The sequence below is a fragment of the Protopterus annectens genome, chromosome 5.part0, assembly GCF_019279795.1.
Source record: "Protopterus annectens isolate FY-2018-M chromosome 5.part0, PAN1.0, whole genome shotgun sequence".
Lineage (NCBI taxonomy): Eukaryota > Metazoa > Chordata > Ceratodontiformes > Protopteridae > Protopterus > Protopterus annectens.
The window spans coordinates 1,413,834,620-1,413,848,666 of record NC_056735.1 but is presented as its reverse complement, the minus strand read 5'-3'; the positions used below and the strand labels follow the sequence as shown (position 1 = coordinate 1,413,848,666).

The window sequence follows — 14,047 nt, the reverse complement described above, 5'->3', positions numbered from 1 at the left end:
CACCACTGCTTTCTTCCAGGATGTTGGTGCTTCTCCCCCTCTTAAAATACTGTTAAACAAAACCTTCTAGATCTTTATCAGTTTTTTCCCTCCTAGCTTCCAAACTTCCACAGGAATGCCATCTAGTGTCAGGGACTTTCCTGTGGATTTTTTATACATCACCATTTTTATCTCATCTCCTCCTATCCTGTTAGTAACTGAGCCTCTAGATCTAACCTTGGCATGTTTAATTATTTCATAAACATTTCATTTGTACCTTTTCTTGATTTCCATATTTCTCTCCTTTATAAAGACTGTCATAAAATTTCTGAAATATTTTTAGTAGCTCTACAGGATCTCTTGTTATCTTCCTTGTTACAGCATCCCTAAGCTTGGCAACAGCCATTTCTAGTTTCTGTTGCCTGAGCTGTTGTGCTGAAAGTTTTTGTACTCCGGAGATGTTATCAACAAACAGTTGCTTAACTGCGGTCTTTCTAAACTCATGCATATTATCAAGGTAATCACTTATTTTCTGTTTAGTTCTCTGCAATTGCTCCTCTTCTTATTCTGTGAGATTCCCCTTAGTATGCATTAATTTAACCTTTATCAGTACCTCTAAATAATCCCTGTTACTTCTTAACAATATCTCTCTCTCTTTTATTTCCACCCTATTTTTAAACTACACTTTAATTTTATCCCACTCCCTAGCTATATTTTCTGATTAAATTTCTATCTTCTCTCATAACTCCCAAATAATTTTCACTAGCCATTCTTTAAATTCCTCTCCATTCAATAGATACATGAGAAAGCACCAGTGTCTCATTTTTATTTCAATACCCTGCATTTTTATTTTAGTTATTATTGGCACATGATCTGAAATAGTTATTGGATGCAAATTAAAACTTTCAAAAAATGCACATATTCCTGTGAAATATAAGTTCTGTGTAGCCTAGCCCAATTGTTTTATCTTGGAGAATAATATGTAAATTCACCCCGAACTCCTACTATTGAATTCACATCTTCCATGCCAAATATTTTCATAAATTTCTTTAAAAATCTCACCTCCTTTCATAGGTTCATAGATGAATACTAGTCTAACTGCCCTGAAGGGCCATTTTAAGCCTAGCCAATAACATGAGATAAGAATCAAACCCTATAGCTTGTGTTAATAAGGTGAAGACCTTAACTATTATGCCAAACCCACTTCTTTGTTATATTTTTCCTTCTGGGTCCTCCAGATACATCTTCACTATTGCAAATCAAATTCCAGTCCCCACCTCTATAAGTAATATTCACTTCCGAAAGCTGATTATTTTCCCAAAATTTTCTTAAGCTCCATTACAGAAGTTTTTAGGTGGAATATAAATACATGCCAGTGTAATCCTCCTCCCCTGCCAGATGCCCCTTAGTACTACAAATCTACCAAAATTATCTTTTTAATCCACTTCTATCACTATCAGAGTTCCTGTTGCAATTAATGCAAGTATTCATCTTTTCCTTTGTCCCAGGTATTCCTCAAAATAACCATCCTGAAAACCTTTCTTTATCAAATTCACATGTTCAGTTATTTCCAAATTGTCTATTGTAGCGTGACTATTTGCACTCTACATTTTTAATACAGTTCACTACTCTTTCTTTTTTTTTTTACATATTTTTGAGACTATTTACATTTAAAGATAATATAGAAAGGGTTATTATGTTTAAAAATTGTTATTCCCACCTTTTATGTGTATGAGTTTTTTTGTTATTTATCTAGTTCCAGTTTTTGTGTTACATGGACAGAAATATAATGGTATTACTTTAAGGATTCTGACTTTTGCTCAGTTTTGGATGGGTTTGCATTTTTCCTGTACTGCTAATCAGTCAATAATGAATGGGTTCTTTCTTTTTGATTTCTTACTGAAGAGGCTGGAGTCAATGCCCCAACTTCCCTGTCACAGATTTAACATTTTCCTTCCAACAACCATTCCCAGCTGTATCAAATGACATACTAATCTGCCTTGTAAGAGGGGTTATTTCATCTAACTTAGCTGGTCCTGGAATTGTTTTTTCCAAACGAAGTTTAGCTGGGTCCCAGCTCTGGTATCAATGTGAATAGAAATACTTCACAGCTCATGGAACTGTAATTTCCAAAGTATCAGCTAAGGTATGATGCCTTACTGTATTCTGCTAAGAATGTATATTAGCAGGGAGATATTATCTCTACATTTTCTACTTTTTGATGCCATTTATCTTTTATTGTAGTATCCTCACAGGCCTCAATAATTTGGTGTTAATGGACAAGAGTCTTTTTAACTATATTTTTACAATGGTACAGTGGAATGCATGTGTTCTTATGCTTGATGGTGCACCTCCATACATTTGTGGGAGTTTGCCTCATGCCAGCAATAGCATTTACTGTCATGGGTATTTTAAGGCATTGGGGGAAATGCAACAGTTTGCAATATGAAGGTATTTATCTTATATTTCTAGTTAGCTGAAACATAGATGATATAACCTGAGAACACTTCAGCAAGTGCCATTACATCTATTATTCACTAGATCATATATGCCTTCTGTGGAAGGTTGGGTGCCGGGCTGGCAACTCGACACCGTAAAACTCCACTGCCAATCCTGAGCGGACAGGTGATCCACTGTGGCGACCCCTAACCGGGAAAAGCCGAAAGAAGAAGAAGAAGATTAACTAGATCATATAAATATGGGGAGATTCCTCAAGATTGGAGACATGCACTTATTAAGACTGTCTTTAAGGGAAAGGGGAGTAGGACAAACCCAGAGTCATATAAACCCTTAAGTCTACTTTCATGTTGTGGAAAAATAACGGAGAAAGTAATATTGGATACATTATTGTCAGAATTGGATAGGTTGAGACTAGAAACTATATATCGGCATGCATATGATGAAAACAGATCTATTACCACCTGTAACAAGTTCTATCACAATATAATAACAGATATGAATCAAAAATTATGCTGTGATGTAATTTATATAGATTTAACTTCAGCATTTGACAGGGTCATGCACAAAACACTGATCAATAAATTAGTACAACTAGGTATTGATGTACTCTTGATAAGATAGATAGCTGCATGGCTTACAAATAGGACATGGCAAGTATCATAATGGATAGGTGAAATCCTTGGTTCCAGTCAGGGTGTCCCACAGGGCTCTGTCCTAGGCCCTTACTTGTTTAGATTGTATCTTTCAGACCTAACATTTTTATCTGAGGTGTTCTATAGTCTATATGCAGAGAACCTGAAATTGGGCAAACTGATTATATTTGTTACAAATAAGGCATGTCTGCCAAATAACTTGACTACATTGACCATTTGGGAACAGGAGAATAATATGCTGATAAATACATCAAAAACTAAACATATGAGATTTGGGAGACATAAATTGAAATGTGAATATTTAACACAGCACACAGTGATTGAAACAGCAGACTCATTTCAGGACTGAGTATATGGGTAGATTCAGCTGACAGTTTTTCTAATCATGTCACCCAGTTGGTTAATAATAGTTATAGAACTATAGGTTGTATAAAAAGATTTATAAAGTCTAAGAAATCAAAAATAACGAAGTCATTGTTTGTTAGTTACATTAGACCCAAACTTGAGTATGGAATAACAATATGGAAACCCTATAAGAAAACAAGCATGAGTAAACTGGAAAGAGTACAGCGGAAATATACCAAGGGCATCCATAGATGTGAAAATTTAAGTTATTATGAAAGACTAAAATATCTGAACTTGTACGGTGTCTCTTACAGATATCTAAGAGGAGATCTTATTCGGGTATGTAGGGTATTTAGAGACAACTACCTCTGGGAATGTTTGGGGTTATCAAAAAGTACTAGAGAATGATCAGACAACCTATGCAGAAGGTTCTATAAAAATGAGAAGTGTACTAATTGGTTCTCTGACAGAGTAGCCTATGCATGGAACTTACTACCAAATTACATTAAAGCAAGTACTAGTTCAGATATTTTTAAAAACAGCCTGGACACTTATTACAGAAACAAGTGTTTTGCTATACTGACAAGCTAGAAGGGCATTAATGCCTGTGTTTGAAATATTTGTATATATGTATGTATGTATATTAGTGGCTGTTTGGATAGCCAATTCTAGACAGTTGGATATGCCTATAACTTTACAGTCACTCTTTCTTTTTTGACAAATGTCTGTGGGTTCATTTGCAAAGGATCTGTTACTACTGATTTAATGAAGAATGGCTATTCACATGTATTTTACTTGCTTATGGTTTCTTACAACTGTCCTTAATATGTACATTCTCTATCTCTGTTTGGTTTTGTACTTAGACGTCTAGTTGTCTGAGAGACACACAAGGCTGTGTTCATTCTGGCCATTTGGATCCACCTTCTGTTTATACAGTACTAATATGATTTACAGGAATGTTGTTGGGAAACACTTCTGGATATATCCATTGTGAGGGAGTCTCTGGTTAAGACGCCTTTTCACTGCAATGTGAGTTGGATATTACGGCATACAGGCAATCACTTTAAATGGGCCTATATAAAAATTCAGAAGAGGTAAAACGCCGAACATTAAAACATCTAACCCACAACATCGAATGATGAAAATAACTAAGCCCCAGAACATCGAAATATTACCTAGGGCAAGATTTCTGTGGGCCGTTCTGTGGCTTCGCTATTTTCTCCACTGTGGTGCGAAAGTTATGGACCTTAGGGTTAGGGTGCAGGTTAAGGTAAGTGGATAGTTAGTAATGTATGTATGGTGTAGTGTAGGGTTGGGTTGTGCTAACTGTATGTGTGTGTATTAATTGCTTTGTTTGTGTATAGTTTCGTAGGGTATGTGTGCGATAGTTATGGATGTTAGGGTGTGGGTTAAGGTAAGTGGATAGTTAGTAATGTATGTGTGGTTTAGTGTGGTGTTGGGTTTTATTAACTGTATGTGTGTGGTTTACTTATTTTGGTGTGCTTGAGTTGTGTGTATGTTTCTCAGAACAGCAACATTTTTTTCCCTGGGAAAAAATTTGCTATTCTGAGCATTCAGTGTTTTCAATATTCGAAATTCCAAGTTAAAACATATGGTGTTAGACATTTTGGAATTTTGAATATATATGATATAGACCCCTTTAAACAGCTAGCTAAGTTTTCCTGGTTCAGTAAAGTCATTCTGACTTGACTCAAATACGACACTTATTTATGTATTCTTATTCCATTGTTTCTTTTGACTATGTACAAAAACCGCTAAAGCCGCCACTCGTTGAAACACACTATTTATTTTAAACGCTCAAAATAAAACACGTTTTTCATCTAAACCAGATGGTTAGACTTCTTCAGAATTGCACACAAAGAGTGTCAGTTATAATTCAAACACTCACTTCTCTAGGAAAACCCATGAATCTCTGACTATCCATTGTTCCTTTGCCACATATTTTTTCATAACTGAATCTGCCAACTTGGCACATGCATACGTGGCTGACCTTCTCCTGTCTACTATTGGTTTGAAAGGGGGGTCCGAAATGCTTTTATGCATTTTTGGGTCACCGAACATACACGGTGCTCTTGGATATTCAACTACCAAATAGAAATTTTAATAGAGTTTTAAAAATATTTTTTCATGACTCACTTGTACTTTTTATCAAGGTATAGGATTTTAAAGTGGTAATATTAGGGCTGCTGCAGTAGCGCTGATACAGTTTATAAGCATTATATCAAGGAATTAGGATTAATGAACGGAATATCTTATGTCATTGTTGCTGGTGATATACACCTTTAAGATATACTGATGCCGTGAATTTTTGGCGGGGGATTTTAGAATGGAGTTTATAAATTTAGTGTTTGAATTATAACTGACACTCTTTGTGTGCAATTCTGAATAAGTCTAACCATCTGGTTTAGATGAAAAATGTGTTTTATTTTGAATGTTTAAAATAAACAGTGTGTTTCAATGAGTGGCGGCGTTAGCGGTTTTTGTACAAGTTGGTGTTTCAGTATAGTGGATTGTTTCTTTTGACTATAACAAGTAGTCTTTAGCCATTAGGGCTACAGGGCCCCTGGAATTCAGTGGAGGTAAGCAGTGCACTTTTTTTTTATGTACATATGTTCACAGTTGTGCTCGTTTTGCTGAGTGCAGTTTTTTTGTTGGTTGGGGAAAGAGTAGTGTCAGTTGCTGTACATTTTTTTTTCCCTTCTAGATAACCTTTTTCCTTAGTAGCAAGTGACCTGAGTCATAATCTCTTTTAGATTCTAGATGTAGATGCATCGTAGATGTAAAATCAGTTGAATAAGTTGAAGCTAATCCTGATACATTAATAGTATGGAAAGTCCTTTTAAAAGGGCCAGGTTGTTCCATCACCTTACAGCACCATAGCCTGACATTGTTTGTCTCCAAGACACTTATTTACATGTCACAACATCTGAAGTTATCTAGGTTAGGTTACCAACTGAAGTGGGCAACTACTAGGTGCAGGGGCCAGCTATACTTAGACATAGGAATTTGTAAACATAGTGGTTGAGACGATCTTGGAAATGAAAAAAGTCTGTCTCAGAGTTTTTAAAAAGCATAGGAATATAAATGCATCACACATTTTTATTGCTACTTTCAACCAGATTTTGTGATTAGGAAATCAAATAAGACCACAACTCAGACATTACATTTTGCGATGGATGATGTCATTCTGACAGGTAATTTCAAATGCATTAGCTTTCCTACAGCTTCAATTTCAACAGAGAACACCAGTCAACAGCTGTTACTATTCATGATGCCTTAGATCTTGTAGACCTGGATACTGACCAAGGTCTGTTAGTAGCCAATATACTTACTACTTCAAGGTAGATCACACTCAGTTTAGAGCAGCCATACATTAGTCACATCTTGTGATTCCTTGCAGGCATCCCTTAATTTTCTGTCTAATTATTATTTTACAGGGTCTACTGGGCTTAAGAAGACACTGAAATTATGACTGCGCTAGGGACTCCTAGCTTTTTTACATTAGCTTGTCTGTACTTTACGACTGGCTAGAAGCCAAGTCAACATATTTTGGTGATTTAAATTATACCATAGAGGTTAACTCTTTTGTTCAGTGGAATGTCTTTAAAGGCTTTCTACCAGTAGATATAAACAGTTAAGACAGGTCAGTTGTGGGCAAGACGGATGTCAGAATACAAGATGATAATTGGACTTTTATTGACCCTTGAGTTTCTCTTCTACCGCAGCTTTAGAGGTCAGGCCTAGGGAGATTTCTGGCACTAAGCTGGCCACAATGTTAGAATCCATTACATTAAAATATAAAGTACAGTTGTACAAGTTGCATTTACCCATAACCAAAGATGTTCAAATTCCTCTCCCTTTATGATATTTGGGATGTGTTTTACCTAACACACAACCACTGACTAGTTTTCAAAACTTGGGCTCCCTCCCATACTGTCACTCTGACTGCTGATTGGTCAGCCCCAAGGAGGGAATATTAGTGGTCAGAGTGGAAAATCTTTAGCACTTTCTTGCCTAAAAGTTAAGATGTAGCATGCTCACCCTGAACTAAACAAATATGGAAAAAAACAACCAAACTAATTCTCAACAATAACTATACAGAATACTAGGGGAATGGAGAGTGGGTGCAGCTACTACAGCAGTGAAAAACTACAACTTCTACTGTTATGAGCAAGTGCAACTTACGTAACTGTACTCTGTTCATTATTTCCACTTGTGCAGTAACCTTCATGCTGTCTGGGTTGATTACCAAAGTATATCCAACCTGGGAGAATTAGTGGCTGGAGAATGGTCCCAGAAAAGCCAGTCCTGGATATGGAAAAGAATCCAGTTTGTAATGAATTGTAAAGATATGTACAGAGGACCATGTAGCTGCCGTTAGAATGCTTCTAGAGTTCACTCCCTTCCAATATGCCATCAAAGAAGACAAGGCCCACATAGTATGTGCCTTGATACTGCCTGGACATTGTTTACCATACTGGGTTTAACAAAACACAATAGGTGAAGACAACCATCTAGAAACAGTCTGCTTTGACATGGGTTGTCCTTTCTTCATCCCAGTATAAGAAAATGACAGCTATCAGCTTTTTTAGAGGACTTGGTTCTGTCAAGGTAATAACTGAGCTCCCTATACATGTTGTAAATCCTTTCTCTCCGGTTCTCAGGGTCAGGATAGAACACTGGAAGCCTGATGGCCTGATTCAAAGCAAACTCTTGAAATAACCTTGGTCATGAATGAAGGATTTGTTTTTAATGACACCATATCCCTCTGGAAGACCAAACATGGCTCAACCACAATGAGAGCTTGCAACTCAGATACTCTTCTTGCCGATGTCAAAACAATAAGAACAGTCTTCCAAGTAATGAATCTTAAAACTGCTTCATGTGCTTGTGGATAACTTTTCTAGCACAAAGTTAAGATCCCAGGAAAAAGCAGCCTGTTTGCAAGGTGGTCTCAGTTATAGCACTCCTTTCAGAAACTGTTTTACTAAAGGCATTGAAGAAAGTGGAGAATCCATGGGCAGACATGCTGAATGGCCATAGGATGTACCTTGACAGAGGAGTATGAAAGGCCAGAGGCTAGTAACTCACACAAATATTTGAGCACCTGTGGTACTTAATCCTTGATATGGCTCTGGTTGTTGGCTTGGCATCAACTAGAAATTTCTTGCCAATATAATATTTTCTAGTAACAGGTTTTCTTGATTCCTTTAGTACCTGCTGCTCGTCTTTAAAAAACAGATTCCTAAAAGGTATTAGAATTGAACTATCCAGGCAGTTAGTTAAAGATGCTTGAGAATGGGGTGAATCAAACTCTTCCTGTCTTGTGTGAGTAAGTCCAGTTTGAAGAAGTCTGTGGTAATTGCCCTTGGACAATTCCTTAAGAAGGGAGACAGTATAGTTGTGTAAGCTGAACTTACTATAACAGTAGATGTTTCAATGATCACTGCTGCAGTAGCCTTAGTTTATGGGTTATATCCTGCCAAGGATATAACAGATGGCCAGCTTCCAAAGCTTTAGGGCACATTCCACACACCCAAACTGTCAAGCAGCTCAAGCTGGGCTGACTAAAAGACAAGTCGGGGTGCAAAGCCCCTCAGAGCTTTCCTGCCAGTAGAATGAGGGTGACAGTCCTGAAAGGACTATGCTAGGAACATGAAAAATAAATGCCCACATCCTGGCATAAAAAACATACCAAAAAATAAGGGAGTTGAAAGGAGGAAGCGGCTACTGCAGCAGTGATCATTCAAAAATCTACTGTTATGGTTAAGTTCAACTTACACAACCGTACTATGTTCATCATATTTTTAAAACAAGGAACATCTTTATTAAATTATCATTTATTACACAGAAGATCATACATTTATACATATTACTATGTTCATCATACTGATCACTGCTGCAATAGCCTTAGCTATATTGGTAGACTACCATAGCTAACTACATTTGGAAGATGGAAGGAGAAGAGTCCAAGAATCCCTGGAGAATGGTTCTAGCAAAGCTTGATCTGTATCTAGACAATGAATCAAGCTTACAGTGCTTTGTAAAAGTATGCACAGAGGATCAAGTAGCATCTTTTAGAATATTTCTAAAATCCAACACTTTCCAAAAAGCTGTGGTTAGAGTTGGCCTTGACCCTGCCTGGAATAGATTGGTTAAGCTGAGTATAAAAAAAGCTAGTAGCCTTAGACAGCCATTTGGAAATACCCTGTTTTGTCATAAGGTTGTCCCTTCTTCTTACCTTCAAAAGACATAAACAATTGATCCGAAGACCTGAAATATTTACTTCTGTCAAGATAGTACCAAAGTTGTCTGTGCACATCCAAGTTATGGCATATCCTTTCTCCCTCATTTTTAGATTCAGTAAAGAAAACAGGGAAACTGACATTTTGGCTTAAAGTAAACTCAGATACCACTTTAAAAGAAGGATTAGTTCTCAACCAAACATTGTTCCTAAGGAAAATGAGATAGTGCTGCCTCACCATAAGAGCTTACAACTCAAATACCCTTCTTGCAAAGGTCAGCTCAATCAGTACAACAGTAAAAAAAATGTATAATTTAAGAATCTCAAGTTCAAATGGAGCAAGTGTTAGCTTCTGTAACACCAAATTAAGATCCCAAGGACAGGCTAGAAGTTTACTTGGGGGCCACTAATGCAAAACCCCTTTCAAGAGCATTTTGACATAAGACTGCTTTGAAAGAGGAATACTCATAGACAGCTATACAGAAATGGCTGACAAATGAACCTTGATGAAAGATTATGAAAAACCAAAGGACAGTAACTCACACAAATATTGAAAAATCAAAGAAAAACTATCCCTGAAAGGGTGCTGGTTATGTTGTTGGCACCAATTACAAAACCTTTTCCATTTGTTAATAGATGATTTTTAGTAGCAGGCTTTCATGTCTCCATTAGTATCTGCAGTACATCTTCAGTAAAGTGGTGCTTAAAAGGAATTAAAACCCTATCATACAGGCAATCAGTTGAAGTGTATCAAACACCCCTATTCCTGTATGAGTAGATCAAATCTGTGAGGAAACTGGTGGTAATTGACCCTGGCCATTTCTGAAAGAAGGGAGAACCACGGTTGCCTGGGTCAGAAGGAAGTCATCACTATGATCCTGGGCTATTTCTTTTGAGGAATGGTGGAAAAGCATACAGGAACATTCCGGTCCAAAAAAAAGAAAAGGCATCTGTATTCTTGTATAGAGTCTAGGAACAGAAACTTGACAGATGACTGTTCAAAGAGGAGGCAAAAAAATCTACTTGAGGAACTCACCACAGAAGGATCAAATCTTTGAAGACCCCCTGATCTAGCTTCCACTCGTAAGGGACTGCCCTAGTCCTGCCTGGCTTGTCTGCCACACAATTTTGCTCTGACAGAATGCAGGATAACTGCAGAGTGAGACTGTGCTGTGAAGCTATATCCCAAGTTAACATGGCTAATCTGCAAATTGTTGATGTATTACTATGGTATTGTCTGAAACCACTTGAAGATGTCCCAGGGACTAAAGATGGTGCAGACGAGTGCCTTAATTATGGCAAGCATTTTCTAGATAATTATGTATTTGCTTCTGTCCTTGATGTCCCACACCTCCAGAACCTTTAGCCACCTGTCTCCATTAAAAAAATCTCTTTTCTGACAAGCCCCAGCACTGCAGTCTTGCCAGATGTATCATGAGAATCTCACAGTGATAAGACATCTGAGTGGAAATTTTAACACAAAGATCTAAATAAAGATATATTGTTTTCATCTGGAAGAAAATCTCTTTGAACTGAGGTGTCTAGTTGATATCCCAGGAACACAATCCTGTATGAGAGAGACAAGAAAGACTTTTGAATGTCCTCTTGGAATCCCAGCTTGTTTAAGAGATCTCTGACCCAAGAGACACAGACACCTGACACTTTGAAAAAAACTATGCAAAGCTATGGAAGTCATCTAAATATGGAAAAAAATGGAAATCCTGTAGCCTGCAATGAGCTGCATGCAAACCTCCTTAAAACAGTACCAATGGCCATAGCCCTGGAAGACGTATCAGCAGAGTCATACACACAATTAATACAATGAGTAGTGACCTGGGCAGTAGAAGAAGCGAAGTTATTTAAAGAAGATTTTTCCTCACAAGACAAAACTGCATATAAAACATTCCTAATACTGTCACAATTTGTCAGAACAAACTCTAATATACGAGTTTGACAATTTCAAAATTTTGAAAATCAAAGTTGCAATATACATGTTTTTTTTCCCAACCCTATCAATAAATTTCTCATCCCTATCTAAAAGAGTAGGATTGGAATTAGCTAAGTGTGTAGAAGCAGTAGGGTCCACTAAAACTATAGCTGCTGGGTCAGGTTTGGGAATAGTGTATCAATTTTTTAGGGGCAGCTGTCTGAATATCAGGAAAACTGCAGGGAGTAGCATCCACATCCTCTAAAGCAGACAGAACAGGAGGAATGGGTGTGGGTTCTGGAAAATTCTTCTTTAACAATTCATAGTATTTTCTGAGGGACTGAGAAATCTAGGTGTTCTCCCACTGAAAATACTGGCACATTCTAACAATACTCTTAGAGAAAGAGAACCTCCCAAAGGGAGAATCAGACATTGAGCTCTCCTCTGAGTCTGAATCAGAAATCTGAGGGAAAAAACCCGAATCCATCCTGTTCAGATTCAGAATTATGAATCTCTTTAGGAAAAGTGGAATCCATCCTTCTTTTACCAGAAACTGCTTTACAAGAAGGAGCAACAGACTGAATTAAACCCCAAGAACGACCAAGTAAACTCCTCCTATCCAAAGAAATCTGTTGAGGAGTAGACACATGCTTGGTTTTTTGTTTATTTTTGACAGAAAAAATGGGGCCACCTGTGTTACTAATAGCAGCAGTTGCTTCCCTAGAGATGGACACAACATTCTGACACAACAGGGGTATCTTACTTGTTCCCTCTCCTAGGACTGAAAAATTTGGCTCTCCCTTGCCCATTGAGAGGCTTACCTCCAGTCCACAGTGGCTGTAGGTGCTACACCAGAGGGATCTGCAGTAAAAGATGAGTGGTCTGAGGTTCAGCTAATGGCCACAGCAGAGTCACCCACATGTGGCTGAGGCAAATTGCTAGCCTGCTGTTGTGATAAAGGCTGTTTGCTTAACTTTTTCTTTTTGTGGCTGGAAGAAGGACTGATCATGGGACTGGTAGTCTGTTACAAGGTCAAGTCAAAAATGGTCTCTCTTTCCCAGGGAAGACAAGTAGCAAGAGGAGCATACTCTTTGGTGGCAATAAAGCTCTGAAGGGCTTCATCCCCAAACTTGTCTTTTAGTCAGCTGAGCTGCTTGAGAGTTTGGGTGCATGGAAAGTGCCCTGAAGCTTTGGAAGCTGGCAGTCTGTTATATCCTTGGCAGGATATAACCCACAGAACTAAGGCTACAGCAGCAATGATCAATATGATGAACATTTAATGCTGCCTGGGCCAAAAAGGGGTCATTCTGAATCCTCAAAATTTCCATGGATATCAGTGGAAATGCATAAAGGAATATTCCTATTCAAGGGAATAAAAAACACATGCTTTCCAGATCTATTTTCATGCAGTCCTGGAGCAGAATCATTTGAGTTACCTGTTTCAAAAAGAGACAAACAGATTTACTTGAGGTATTTCCCACAACATGATCAATTCCTGGTAGACCCCTCCATTCACTTTTCATTTGTGGGGGTCTGTCAGACTGTAAGATGCTTGGTGAGTTAAACAGTACCGAAGAGCTAACTCCCAGGTGATCATAGCCAGCCTGCACAGAGGGTATTTCCTTGTGCCTTCTTGCTTGTTGATGTACTCCATCAATGTGGTGTTGTCTGTAATCATCTGGAGAGGACCTGGGGACCACATACGGTGAAGATATTTTAAGACATGGATCACAGCTAACATCTCTTTTACATTTATGAACATTGGTCTCTCTGAAGACTCTCAGAGGCCTTGCACCTTTACCCCCATGGAACTTACCCCTCAGGCAAAATTTGAGGTGTCTGTAGTTACAGATAGACCTGGCATTCCTTTTTTATAAAGCTTTGATTGGTATCTGAAAATCCAGATGATGGCAGTATTAGGTCTACATGTGTTTTTAGATATCACTGAATTTCTCATGCATAAACTGGTGAGAGATATCATTAAAATCATAGATGCTTTGGACCCTAGTATCATAAGAAGGTGTGAGACTGAGTTGAGAAGCTCAGGAAGATTTCCAGATAAAATTCACCTTCTCCTGCAGTGTCTATAAGACATCCTAGAAAGACAATTGTGTGACGGGGTCATGAAGGATTTCTAAATGTTTATATGGAATCTCAGATTGTGCAGAAGAGCTGAAACCCATGTTAAGGACTCTTGACATCTGGCAGCAAAACACCAAAACAATGGAAGAAGGTAAAATGATACCTATCACATACCTCAGCTTGGCCAGTGCTTTTGACACAATCCTCCTCTCAGGCATATTAGAAAAGCTAATTAAACTGGAAGAAACCCTTATGTCATCCACCAGACTGACAATTGACTCAAAGATAGTAAGAGGAAATCAAAATAGGGGAAATTAACTCCGTAAAGAAACCAGT

At 37.9% G+C, this 14,047-nt stretch overlaps 1 protein-coding gene across 1 annotated transcript in view; it reads right to left on the bottom strand.

Moving 5' to 3' along the window:
- The window catches only part of MTMR2 (myotubularin related protein 2), an 853,325-nt gene that overhangs the window by 266,781 nt on the left and 572,497 nt on the right, over nt 1-14,047 (bottom strand). The window lies entirely within an intron of this gene.